This window comes from Urocitellus parryii, chromosome 1, assembly GCF_045843805.1.
Source record: "Urocitellus parryii isolate mUroPar1 chromosome 1, mUroPar1.hap1, whole genome shotgun sequence".
Classification (NCBI taxonomy): domain Eukaryota; kingdom Metazoa; phylum Chordata; class Mammalia; order Rodentia; family Sciuridae; genus Urocitellus; species Urocitellus parryii.
Window position 1 is genome coordinate 260,641,656 of NC_135531.1, and position 14,339 is coordinate 260,655,994.

Consider the following 14,339-nt stretch of genomic DNA (forward strand, 5'->3'; position numbering starts at 1 on the left):
TTGGTTCTGTAAATGGAATATTTCAGAAGTACTTTTACTCTCGTTTCATTTGAAACTAAAACTGGAAATCACAATGTGTTATGAGTGAGAGTAATAAAAGAAAGGCTTTAAGTCCAAACATCAATACATATGTAGCATCAGGGAAATACGGGAGATTCAGATAGGTTTCTAGGAAAGAGACACTCAAATTGGTTACTTAGAAGGAGTTCACCAAACTCAAGAAATATAGATGGTTTCCCAAACAGAAGTGCACAAAAATTGACATGATCGGGATATGGCAGAAAGCTCTGTGTGCCTGGAGCATGAAGCAGGTGCAGAGGGGGAAAAAGAAACACTAATTAAAAGGTATATCAGGGCAAAAACATCTTCCTAAGGCATACACACCTGTTCTTCTCAAGCTAGGAGATCCAACTTCAGGGAGGATCAAGAAGATTGAAGGGATCAAGGGAGGCACAGAAACTAACTTTACGGTCCTTCACTATCAAAGCAGGGAATGCCGACTATGAAGATGCAGAGTAGGAGATGCGTTGCTATGAGCCGCTAGGATTACAGGCATGCACCTAACCAGCTGCATCGATATATTTTAAAATAAAAAACACCTCAATGATGAGAACTGAGAGTAAATTCCATGAGGCTAGGACACAATTGGATTTTCTCACAACATTATCCCCAGAGCCTATTTGAGTCCTGGACACACAATTATTGTTCAAAATGTGTTGAATAAATAAATGACTGAATGTGTAGAAAAGAGGGAGAAGAATGACTCCATAATATTTTAAAAATATTTCTAATATAATTTTCTAGCTTTGATAGAACTTTAAATGAAAACGAGAATTGCAAGAGAGAGACGTTATGAGGGAAGAAACAAGTTGGTGGCACAGATGGGATCAAAGTACCCAAAGATAAGGACTTGGTGAAAATGTACACTATTCAACTGATGAGAAAACAAAGAGTTCCCATAGTCCTACCACTTTTACATTCAATTGCATTATTCCTTTATTTTTATAGTACTTAGATTTACATTTAGATGCATAACAGTTGTTGCGTTTTTTCCCCTGAGTGAAGGCTTTCCCAGACAAAGTGGAGAGAGGAAATCTTAGGATAAAACCAGTTTGAAATTAAAAATTGACAATGACTCTAACAATCTTCTTTCAAGAGAAAAAAAATCCAGAATAGATTATGCCTTATTTATTAAACAGATCACAGGGGACAGTACTCTTATTAAAGAATTTTCTCCCACTATCTGATCATAGGAGAGAAACACTGTTGTTATTTAAAGAAGTATGCTTTAATTATGAATAAAAAATACTTTATCACCTGTTTTTTATTTTCATCGTCTAAGTGTCTATAAGAAGATACCTGATAAGAATACAGTTGCTCTCCATCTCAGGAGTGTTCATAGTTTATAGTTACATTTCAGGTTATATACACAAAAGATAGAAGAAAAGAGTTCTTTTCTTCATTTGTCTTGGCATACAGAGTGACCTGTTCTTATTTCTTTAGATCTAAATGAAAATGTTTCAAATCCACAAATTTCACTATTCAGTGAAATTTCTTTCATATGTATTTCTATATATGCAAACTCTATAGAGTTTCAGTCTGCCAATAATAACAAAAAATGAAGAAAAATTAAGAGAAAATTAGCTCAAGTAGCTCAGGCTACCTTTACACTTGAAAGTTCCATGAATCGGTTGATAATTTTCCTTTTTTCTAAATGCCTTAATCATGAGTGTGGTACATAATACCCTAACACATACATTCACTAATTTTTTTAACATATGTATTAAAAAACTGGAACCCTGGATCTTATCAAGATATGCATTGTTTACTAAACACAAATATTTAAAAAATATATAACAATTCATATAATAACTTTTGCATTATTTTTAATTATATTTGAATTAATATTCCTTTTACAGGCATAAATGGAGAGAAGGGTGGAAAAATATTGTTTTATTATTACTATTTTAATAACAGATATACAAATCATCAAAATAGAATAAAGTATATAATGATATAATATTACTTTGTGGCATCATAAATGTGCCTCAATTATATGTAATAATTATGAAAATAATTAGGAAAACAGAATAATGGGCATCTCTTTTTATAAAACATATTGCTCTTTCTTTAATCAAAATCTAACAAAGTAAAATATGTTAAAAAAAAAAAACATGACTTTATGTTTCTAAAGACATGCAAATATATATTGTTCCACAAGGTGGCGGAAGCATGCCGCTCTGCTTTCTTTTACACCAGCTAAGAATGTTTCACTATTTAATCCTCCTCATTCATAGTCCTCCTGTTGTTTTCTGCCATAGAGTTCATACTTCAAAGAGCCAGCTTTTTCTTAGCCAGTGCCTGCTGTTACACAAAACATGCACGTTACATGCAAAAATACAATGGAAACCTGGACAATCCTGAGCAAATAAAATCTCAATCCCATTCAAAAACTACTCTTCTAAGAGACTAGAGTTATCACTTTGACTTTATTGTTGTGGACTCTTATCTAAATCCCAGTGCAGCAAGTGTTTTTGCATTTCTACTTTTAAAACATACTTTACAAAATGTATTTAGAAAACTCTCCTTCACCTGTGTCCCAGAGTAATATCCAGGATATTTCCGATGAGAGTAAATCAGAAGCCCTTAGAGGCTTTATGATTAGGAAGGACCAGAAGTCACTTTGAGAGAGTTAATCTTGTGGGTAAATTATTATCTTCCATACCTGGTCTGCTTTGAAAACCCAAAGCCTTCTGCTAGGGTAACACAAAATTTCTAGCAATCCCACTTACTAGCTGTGTGACCTTAGGGAAAATCACTTATACTCTCTGTGCTTCCATTTTTCCATATATGAAATAGAGTAAACAGTAGCATCTACTTCATATGGTTGTTCCAGGAATTCACATAACTGAAATAGTTCCCATAAACACCTTGCTCAGAACTTGGCACGTGGCAAGGGTCTAACGAATGGTGGCTATTGTGATGATCATGAGGAAAAACAGCAAGTTTCTTCAGAGATCTTTTGTTCTGTGATTGGAAGAGGGCAATGGAAAAAGAGTGGAGAACTTCAAAACAAATTGTGTGTGGCACTCTAGTGCAGCAGTGACCATGTACCTGCTAGGAAGCTCTTGTACAGTGAGGGCTTTCAAGTACTTGGCAGCTAATCCCCTCTTAAATGTCCATGTTGAGGTCTTCTGGTTTCTTCCTTTCATCCTAGCTGCATTCACACAACCAGATGTCTGACCTTGTCCAGAAGAAGGGCACTGTCTTTCTGTTCACTCTATGGCTTCTCTCCCCAGTGGACAATATAACCTGGAGCTTCATGGGTTTATGAATTCTGTAGGTACTTAATAAGTGCCTATCAGTGCCTGTTCAACACATGACAGTAGCTTAGAAGAGCTATGGCCTCCCAGTCTCCTCAGACCTACACACAGTGTCTATGCAAGCTGGTGGCTCACCTTGCCTCACCTCTGTTCTAAAGTCTTTATCCTAAGGGATGTTTACCTAATAGAAGGCATGGGTCAATCCACTTAAGAAGCCATATGTAGGGGCTGGGGCTGTAGCTCAGTGGCAGAGTCTTACCTACAACTTTTGAGACACTGGGTTGAATCCTTAGCACCACATAAAAATAAACAAATAAAATAAAGGCATGCTGTCCATCTACAACTACAAGATCTTTATTTTTTAATTTAAAAAGAAACCATATGCAACTTTCAGTAACTACAATAACTTGGAAATTGGATTTCATAGGCTGCTATTCGTAATAAGGGCAAAGTGTTAAAAGTATGAGGCAAAAGGATTTCGTGTTTAGGTCTTTGTAAGATATTTGATATAATGAAGCTAACAAAATAAGTGAGAAGGAAACATTATCATAGCCAGCTTCCTGAGTTGTGAATAATAAATCGCATTCATCACTTTTATATCAAGTTCTTTTTGTCCAATAATTTAAAAAATTCAAATAAACTTGATTGCTAACAGTATATAAGTAAGATGGTGACAATATTATAATCCAGAGAGCAAACTAGACAAGTGAGACTGGGCCATTGCATATGCTATTTCAGGGCTCTGGACTGGGAACTAGTGGGAGATGTGTCAATATAAGAGAATAAAATGGGCCCACAGTTCTTGAAGCATACTCAGATCTGAAAAGGTTCTCATTTTTAATTCTGACATTATAAACATCAGTGGACACAGTTGACATAAACAAAATGTCATTGGTGTTTTCAATGATTCTTTGCACAGTGAAAAATGTTCCTGACAGCAGAATACTTTAAATCTTCCAATCTAGACTGCATTTAACATTTTTGTACAGCATTAGTGACTTTACTGACTCAGTCTGTAAAATTAAAATAAATACAGAAGAACTACAGTTTCAAATTCTGCCTTTTGATTTGTTGAAGAAAACAAAAGGTCTATATTATTCTAGTAACTGAAAATTGTACTTATTTAAAAATCTCTTTCTCTTAAGATAAAGATTAATTGCAGAAATATATAATGCCAATCAAACATTCTAGAAAGGCATTTTATTATATTTTCCTAATTATAAAAGTGATTCACATTGTTTTTAAGCAAAACACTGAGCTGAAGTAACAAATAGAGCAACATGAATGGTCCTTAAAAACAGTGCTGAAATTTTTTAAAAATTAAGAAAACAATGAAATCTATGGAACAATATCATATACCCAAATTAAATATATTTGCACACAAACATCAGCTCACATTTCACAAGATCACAATGACATGAAAGATCATGAACACTGTGCCATTAAAGACCAAGGGCAGATTGAGAATCCAGGATAAAGAGAATAAACAAAAAGAAAAAATCTTCAGAAACTGTTAATAACAATGTGGCATGGACAAGGAGTATGAGCTCATACATATTGCCAAGCTACAAAACCCAAACAGGAAGTAGAAAAAATATTATCAGTAACTGACAATTCAGAGATTACCAGTATTAGCTAATATTTTGGTATTCATTTTTATAATCTTTCATCTATTTTCCACTTTCCCTTGCTACACAGTGCATTTTATTCCAGATTTTATACCTACACAAATAACTTTTAAAAAAATTTTTTTAGTTGTAGATGGACACATTAGCTTTATTTTGTTTACTTATTTTAATGTAGTGCTGAGGATTGAACCCACTGCCTCACATGTGCTAGGCAAGTGCTCTACGACTGAGTCACAACCCCAGCCCCGCAATTAACTTTTGTCTTGATGTATTTCCTACAATTAGTCTCAATCATCCATATGCACCATTCTTAACCATTTGTGCATTAGTTATTAAGTTGTTCCTAGTACTTGGTATTTTAAATAATAGTAAAGCAAACATGCTTTTCTTCTAGGCTAAACTCACTAAATAGATATTTTTAGAATATAGAAAAGGAATTCAATTAAGTTTCTTCATATATATTACAAAATAGATTTTCAGAAGATTATATTAGTTTTACACTCTCTGCATGAAGAAAAGACAATGTTATCAGTCTTTATCCTCACCAACTCTGAAAATCCACCTATGGTATCCCTCCAGTTTGAGGAGAAAAACATGGAATTGCATTAACTTTATTTTTCTTTCATGAATTTACTGTTTCGTTAATGTATTTCTTTGATTACTAATCAAGTCAAATATTTTATCATGTTCTTATTGGATGTCTGGATTTCTCCTCTTGTGAACTGTCTGTACATGTTTAGTTCCATGTTACTCTAAACACAATTATGTCAAGCACTGTTTTAAAAACAGAAAATACTAGTATATTAATGGGGGCCACAGCCAGTGTTTCATTGAGAGGTTCTTCTTCCTGCCCAGGAGGGTGTAAGCCATCCTAATACTTAAAGGCTCAAATAATTAGCGAATAACAAAACACAAATAGTTAGAAATATATTTACAAAAGCAAAGTCCCTGATAGATCTAGTCCACATGGGTGTTGGAATTAGACACAGAAAAGATGGCTCTGGTGGTTTATTTAAAGGGGTACATCAAAAGCAGGGATAAAGTTTCAAGGGCAGAGTCTTGCTTCATGATGTCTTGCAGTCAGCAGGTTGATTGACATCTTGGCAGGTCACACCCATCTCAGGGTGCTCTGTGGGCCACAACAGAGCAGGATAGAGATTCACACTGTCCCTGGGCAACGGACCAGAGAAAATGTCCACTAGTCATTCCCAGACACCAGATGTTTCTATCCACTAGGCTTCCATGCGTGATGACCCACATGCAACCCAGGTATGGCTTGTTGAAAGTATATTAAAGAGCATAGTAGCTTTTTAATTAGCCACATATAAATTATGAACATCAACACATCAAACATCAACAAGTTTAAATAAGGGTTGGGGTTGTGGCTCAGTGGTAGAGTGCTTGCCTTGCATGTGTGAGGCACTGCGTTCGATCCTCAGCACCACATAAAAATAAATAACTAAAATAAAGGCATTGTGTTCATCTACAACTAAAAAATAAATATTAAAAAAAAGTTTAAATAAAATCTTTGCTTCTCCATTTAGGAAACAAAGTAAAAAAAAAATTTTTAAAAACTTGAAATTGTGTCAATTGTTCTCCATTTTCTCCTAGAACCATTCTCTATCCATCCTAACCCTGAGACTGACCTGTACAAAATGCATCACCTGCTCTGCCTTGCTCTCTGGCTCCTGGTTGGATCTGGCCAAGGAGGGCTATCAGTAGGTGGTCCTAGTGCATGGGAAACAGGAGTAGAAATATACAACCTATTCATTTCTTTCCCACTTTCCCTTGCTTATAGTGTGTTCTTAGGCTGCAGCCTCTGTTTAACAGTTTCTCTTTCATGGTTCTAACTGTAAACTAGGATCAACAACTCCTGCTTCTTCCTCTAGACACTTGGTGTCCAGAGCTAACATCTTTTTAGTCCTCAGGTACATCAACTAGCTTTGTTGGTTTTCTTAAATGTGGTTATACCTCTATAAGTAAAACCTTCACTGAAACCGTTTTTCAAAAAGGCTTCTAATGAATGCATTTGGTTTGAGGGGAGATCCTGACTGATAGATCAATTAAATTCATTATTTGCTTTATAGTCAGGACCATTTCTGATATTTGATTCAGCAATAAACATCTTATTCAATATTAACCAATAATTTACTTTGAATCTGGTCCAATAGTAGCTTCTGGGGGTAACTAATGCACCTTTCCTAACTTAGGTAGATTTTTTTTCATTTTGTTAAAAATCCTTACCATTTTCCAATTTTCACAGCATCAAATGTGATGATTCTCAAGAAATATTTGAAACTCTTTATATCCTGTTCTTCCTTACCTATCCAGGTAAGGAACAGGTTGAGTCTGAATTTCAAACCCCTCACTGTGTATCCTCTACCTCCCAGAGCCAAAACCCATCAACTGAATATGCCAAATTTCTTCTCTACTTTAAAATTATTGGTCACAAAGTTATTCCCTCTTTCTATCACAATTCTGCAAGGGTTTTCTTCTCCTAAAATCTAACTAATATTCAAAATCCTACTATCTCCTATCTCCTCTTTCAAGTTTTGAACACATGGTGGTAATAATTCTTTTTTGGTTTTTATTCTAGTCTTTAATATGATGCCTCAATCAAATGTAATATTTTGCTTTGTGCTTATGTCTTGGATGTCTCTGAAGTCAAAGAATGAGCCTTATTTTTTATATTCTTTACCAAATTTGTCATGGTGCAGACAGACTTACTATTCATAAGTGGCTTTTTAGCTAATCTAAGAAAGGATTTAGCTAATATTAAAATAATACTATGCCAATAGAAAATGTCTAGCTTATAAAGATAAGTCAACATTTGGAATAGAATTTAAGGGGTAAATTCTGACTTAATATAGTATGTTAAGTATATGATTTAATTTTCGAGGATACATGAGCTGGTATTTTGTTTAAAATACTTAATAAAGGGACATTTTCCAATCCTCAAATGCAATTAGAATCACGTGCATGTTATTGATGTGACTATTCATATGAAAATTGACTAACATAATCTGGAGGCTATTTTAATAGAGTTAGGATTTGAGATTGAAGTGAGAACCATAATGAAAGCAGCTAAAATATTACAAGAAATCCAAGTCTAAGTTGTTGCTGTTGTTTTTTCAGTCTTCATATTCCAGAGCACATATCATATCAGTGTGTATTCGGAATATGGAGGTTACAAGAGTCTCTCTTACTCACCCCTGATCTGACACAGGTCATTTTTGAAGAGATTGCTATAACCATGGGTTTCTGCAGCTGCCTCCTGACAATTTCCCAAGCAGCTCTCACAGCTGCACAGTAAAGTGTGTTGGAGGGCTCAGGGAGGCACAGCTGTGTTCCCAGACACAGCTGTGTGCCAGAAAAATGACTGGGTGGGGCTCTGCTTAGCAAATGCCACCCATTGTTATAGGCCCAAACTAATGGGACCTGGTAGCATGGTTTGTATGAGCACAGTACCTTTGAGGTTAAGAGCAAAGGAGATGAATCCACAAAGTTGTATTATGAGCTGCTGTCCAACTTCAGAATGGACAATTGAGTTCATTTTCTCTCTTTCCCACATAATACACACCACACACACACATACACACCACATACACACTTGCTAATCTATTTTGTTCTGTTTCTTTGTGGAGTTAATCTCACTGGATTATCACTTGAAATGACACTAGTTTGCGTTTGCATTGACCCTGAATAAAGCTCTACACACTGATCAACTATACCCCCCCAAAAAAAAAGCTAGAATAAAGAAAGCTTAACCATTCCGTGTATGTAGCCAAGAAAGCACAAACTAAAATTGCACGAATAATAATCACTAACTCAAGTTTTAAGTAGCAACTAAATTGGATAGCTACTGAATCAACATTCATTCTAAAGAGTATTATGTGTCTACAATAATCAAGGTGCTTAAGAAATTTCTACCACTGATGAGGAGAAAGAACATTAAAAAGAAGATTGGAAAGAGTATTTTTCTCTATTAATGAATTTAAAAACAAAACCTGTGTGACTTTGTAAAACCCCTTCCAGACTCCCTTTTATGTTTTAAGCAAAGATATTTAGGTTTAAAGTTAAATGTTTAGTTCATATCTATGCTGGTACTAGCATAAACAAAAATCATATATGGTATACCTCATACTTTGGGAACTTAAAAGAAGTCTGCAGATTTAATTTATTCTGAAGCTTGGATTTAAAAAAATAAATAAATAGCAGTATCTTACTTGAATCTTGTATTTCCTTCATGTGAGATTTCCAAACACATTATATATTTTAAATATTTTTATCAAAATCTAGTTGAAGTGACAATTTAACAGCTATTTAATACATGGGTAAATGTTACAAGTCAAGTAACATAAATATTGAAAAAGTAAATGAAGATACTACTTTGAAACAATAAAAGCTAAATAATCTATTTTCTTTCCTATAAACTATTGCCCCATTGTTTCTTAAAATACTGTTTGGACTTGCCTAGATTTGGTATCATGACAATTACTTGATTTATATTTCTGCTTTATGTACTAATGCCCCAGTTGGATTTTATTTGAAGCGTATGAATAGAGCTGGGTAGGAAGCTGGCTATATCAAACTACAGAAGAGGTCTATGTCAGAATTTATCTCTCAATCTCTGTGCAAAGAGTTATGCAGAGAGTTTGCTTTAAAATCAAATCAATTTAAAAACAGATTGACAGTAACTAGTAAAATATTCAGTTATATACACTGAGAAAACATTCACTTGGCAATGTGCACATTTTATATGTCTCAGTTGACATTAGCATTTTCTTCTCTATTCTGTACACACATTTAGGTAATGTTGTCATTATGAGTTCATCAGCTATTCCATTAACAAAAATATTCTCTTTCCTGCTTTTTCCTGGCACAGCTTTCTTCCTCCTCCCTTCCCACATATGTACTCTTCCAGTAACTAATCTCTACAACCCTGGCAGTAAGAATATGAAATGTTTAGTGTGAGATTTAAAAGAAAGATGGAAGCATAAGTGCCAGTCCTTTTGCTCCAAAGCACAGAATTAAAATCATATATCACTCCTTCCTACAAAAGTCTTTACTCACTAAATTTATTTTAAACATAACTATCTGTACTAGAAATAAACACATTGCTGCGCATTAGAATGTAGATGAGATTTCAAAAGCAGACTCATATAACTTAAGCAATAACTAAACTGCACACAGCTCTATGAATGGAAGCATTATGCGGAGGGATATTTTGACGCCACAAAATAAAAACCTTGAACTTTTGCCCTTCTCTCAAAGTGATGATCATGCAATAGGCAATTATTATGAAGACTGGAGGGAGAAAGCAATGTTTATAACCAGGTCTTCACTTAGATTGAAGGAAATGAAAACATTTACAACCAACACTCTTCACACTAAAGCTTGGAGAATGGTGACTTAATCCAATAATTAAATCCAGCGGAGAAGCTGGGAATTGTAGCCACATTTGGCTCCCAGTTTGATATTAAGTGGTTTGCCATTATGATTACAAGATGCTCTTGGAATTCTCATAGAGGAAAACTAAGACTTAACGTCAGTTAAATTCCATAATAAACATAAATAGTAGCATAACTTTTTGAAAGAGGAAAAAAGATTAGCAAATGAGACAAGTGAAGAAAGCTTCAATTGATATATATTGTTTGGCCCCAAAGATAGAGGAAGCTTGAAAACTTCAATTAATCTTTTCATTAGGATGGAGATTGTGGCCACACATCCTTTACATATGTTTAGAAATGAAAAAAGAAAGCCTAAAATAATACACATTTCATATGTGTGTGTGTGTGTGTGTATGTGTGTGTGTGTGTGATAATGTAGTTGGCTTTCCATACGTGCACAACCAACCATAGACCAAAAATATTGGGAACAACTTTCATCTGTATGGAACATGTACAGACTTTTATTTCTTGTCAATAATCCCTAAACAACTATTTACATAACTTTTACATAATATTGCTACTAGGATATGAGTAGGCCATATGCAAATTCTACGCCATTCTGTGTAAGCAGATTGGAAAGAGTATTTTTCTTTATTAGTAAATTTAAAAACAAAACCTATGTAACTTTGTGAAACCCCTTCCAGACTCCCTTTTATGTTTTAAGCAAAGATATTTAGGTTTAAAGTTAAATGTTTAGTTCATATCTATGCTGGTACTAGCATAAACAAAAATCATATATGGTATACCTCATACTTTGGGAACTTAAAAGAAGTCTGCAGGTTTAATTTATTCTGAAACTTGGATTTTTAAATGGTAAGCATAACTGGATTTTGGTGTCCTGGGCTTGGAGAGAGTGCTAACTAAGTTATGGATAACTAGGATGAAAGCACATATATAAATAAGTATATGTGTGTGTGTGTGTGTGTGTATACACATACACAATATGTATACACACACACTCTCTCTAGTATGTATTAGAATGTATACATGCATATTGTGCTTAATGGAAATGTCTTTAATAGTTATAATTTCTAGGTACTTAGAATGGATTAATATAAGAGACAGGGGAAATAATTTTTAGAATTCTGTATTTCAGTTTTATATTTGCCTGAACAGATTAAATCTAAAGAGAGGGATGAAGTAGTTGAACTTCAGTGTTTACAACTAAATTATTGGGGATATAATGTCCTGAATCATGAGATCTTGAAGGTCAAGCCTAGCATGAGCTTCTGGTCAAGAGAACAAATGCTTTTGTAACAGATTGATCCAGAGGACAATTCAATTCAAATGGCTTGGTCCCTTACAGCCCTAACTTTCTACACTTTTATAAGAAACCCAGAATAGAATCAAGCAATTTAATTAGTGTACTGGGACACTTACTGGCCAAAATCAACCTATGCAAATTGCCCACTGAATATTTTTTAAAACTCTGCTAATGGTTAAGGGTAACTTCTAGGTCTGAAAGTTTCAGCCAGTTCTCTGTGTCTTTCACCCTAATTCATCACTAGTTTGCCAACCACTATTAAAACACTTTCACATCTAAATGTAAAGGCCCATATCCTGACATTGATCCAAGTGCGGAACTCCCATTGAAGTCGATGAAGAGTGTTGCATAGAAATCAATGACAGGATATGGACCTCGAGGCTGGACCATCTCTCTGCTGGAAACTTTTTTCATTGACACTCAGAAATTTGACAGTATTACAAGAAACAAATACATAAAGCAGAACACTTGCACGATGAGCTCCATGGTTCTCTTCCTTCTTTGGCAAAGTTTATAGTGGGTTGGATGCCAATTGCATTTTTTAAAAAAAGGGGTGGGGGATTGAAAAACTCCCAACTTTAGCAGCGATGCACCTGACTAGAAATTTCATCTCTCACTATGCAGGTGAGCAGGCCTTGCTTTAATCACAGCTCTGTTGGCAAAGACACAGTCTTAAAAACCAAATGAGTTTATAGTTTTGCCTGAACTGGCAACCATAAAATACCTTACAAAATATACTTCTTATTTAAAACTTGAATAATGCTGCACATTTTATCATCTAATTTCTAATAATAGTGTAAATTATTCTGCAATGCCATAAATGCTAGAAATAATCCTCTTCTGATGAATGCGAAGCATTTCACGCACATTACATGTATTTCTTTCATTTTTACACACAATCTTGAATACAGTCTTCAAAGATCTTTAAGAAAATGCAAATGTCTTAAAGTCATTCTGTCCTTACCATCACTGTTATGTCTCCACTCTTCTTACAAATATGAGGGAATAGAAAGCTACAGTATGTGTATGACCTATTTGAAGTTTTAAATAATTAGGGGATTAGTTTCCCCAAAGGGCTACTTTGATCTGGTTTGTTGCTCATAATATTAACCTATGTTTAAAGGGAACAAGCTAATTACTCAACTTGGCTTTGGTTTCTTTCAGGTCAATTGGAGGGATTGTCTAGAATCAATGATTTTCAAAATTTAGTTTACTTGAGAATGATCTTCAGGGCTTATTAAAATAGATGTTTCTGGGCTTCACCACCAGTTTTTGATTCAACAGGCCTGGGCTGATGACCAAGAATGTTCTAAGAATTTTCCTGGTGATGTGGATGCCGTTGGTCTAGAATCACATTTTGAGGGCCACTGATATAGAATTCAAAGTCAGCAGGTTTAGGAAACAACTGGGAAACTGTGGTAATTGTGCTATCCATCTACCCAGAACCTTAATTTAAATTGAGGGTTTGGGGTAAGGTCTGGACATTCTCTTTTTAATGAAAACTACAAGTAATTCTGACAGAGTTGGTCACAGAACACTCTTGAGATAAAACTACCCCTCAGGCCCTTCTAGCTGTGAAACTAGTATATTTTATAAGTCAAATTTGGAAGATTCAGATGCACCAGCCGAGGGTCAAACAGAAAACAGACACCAGAGACAAAGACATCTCAGAGGTAATGCTAAGAGCATTAGGTAACTTTAGATTCTGGCAAGAACCAATGACCAGACTACTTGCCATGATAGACATATCCTTTATGGTGTTTTGCTTATTTGTAGTTACATAATTGTTTATTTGCAATCATGTATACTAAGTCTCTTGTGTCAATAATCAATAACTAGGTCTATCATTTTTTAGATTCACCATTATATAAGGTCTGACATAGTGAAACATGTTTAGATTGGCACTCTGGAATGAAGGGTAACTCCTTCCTTCTTACTATAAAGAAATCCTATAGATGGACAACTCAAGGGTTATAAAACTTCTTTTAAATGTTTGATTAATTATCCACTTGGCAAGGTATGGAAGAGTTATATACTTCACCATCAAGATGCTATATACATTTGAGGATTATAAAATCTAATGCTCTCAATTTATTATCCATTACTTTGAGAAAAGTTAATTCATATGAAAATGTACACTTTGCCTCACTAAGGACACTAGAGAACCACTCTCAACATCCTTGGGCATCTTAGTTTTTCAAAAGGACACCACTTATAAAGACCACTGTTTTTGACTTAAAAATGAAATAAGATTTCTTTCTAAATTCAGAGCAGCAGTTCTTCTGGTGAGTAATTATGCACTGAGAAAATAAAACAATTTTCTCTTTCAGCTCTTCATTTACAAAGAGAGAATGTTGGATTAGATGATCTCTAGAGGAAAGCCTCTTCCTACTCCAAATTTGTTACAAATTATGATTTATAATTATAAGTTGACCCAAATGTCTATTAGGTCAAAATTTTATGAGACATATTTTATATTTTATATTTAATTGATATTTTAAATGATTTTATTCTTACTTAGCTTCCTAAATTGTGGTCATATTTTTAATCTGAAAATAATATATTCCTCTGGCTTGACCATTTATTAGCATCCTTCACATTATGATTACCTAGTAATTATTTTCCTTCATTAATCAAAAAGTCAGGTATTGGAAATTAATTTCTCTGATTATTT